The sequence below is a fragment of the Trichechus manatus genome, unplaced genomic scaffold, assembly GCF_000243295.1.
Source record: "Trichechus manatus latirostris isolate Lorelei unplaced genomic scaffold, TriManLat1.0 scaffold00282, whole genome shotgun sequence".
Classification (NCBI taxonomy): domain Eukaryota; kingdom Metazoa; phylum Chordata; class Mammalia; order Sirenia; family Trichechidae; genus Trichechus; species Trichechus manatus.
Genome location: NW_004444218.1, coordinates 605,022 through 605,410, shown reverse-complemented (window position 1 = coordinate 605,410; position 389 = coordinate 605,022).

The following is a 389-nucleotide window of genomic DNA, read 5'->3' as shown; positions in this document are numbered from 1 at the left end:
GGCGGGGACCAGGCGGGGACCGAGACTTCCCCACCATGGTCCCTCGTGCCCGCGGCCTCCGGGCGACGCCCTCGTCTCCCGCAGGCCGGGCCAAACCTAGGGAACCAGACGAAACCCGCGCTGCCCGGGCCTTTGCTCTCCTGTGCCCAATGCCCCTCCCCCAACAGTCCCCCAGGCGGGGACTCTGCCTGTCGGCTGGGACCCCCTGCGCCTGGGCCTGTGGACTCCCCAGGCGCGTGGCCCTTTTGTACACCCTGCAGGCAAGCCTTCGCCTGCACCTTCAGCTGCACCCTCTCACCAGGCTGTGGTCAGCTGGACGCCCCCCCCCCATCAGGAGGGAGGAGCTCCTGGTCTTGGGGTCCTGCTCCTCCTGCCAGCAGGAGGGGATA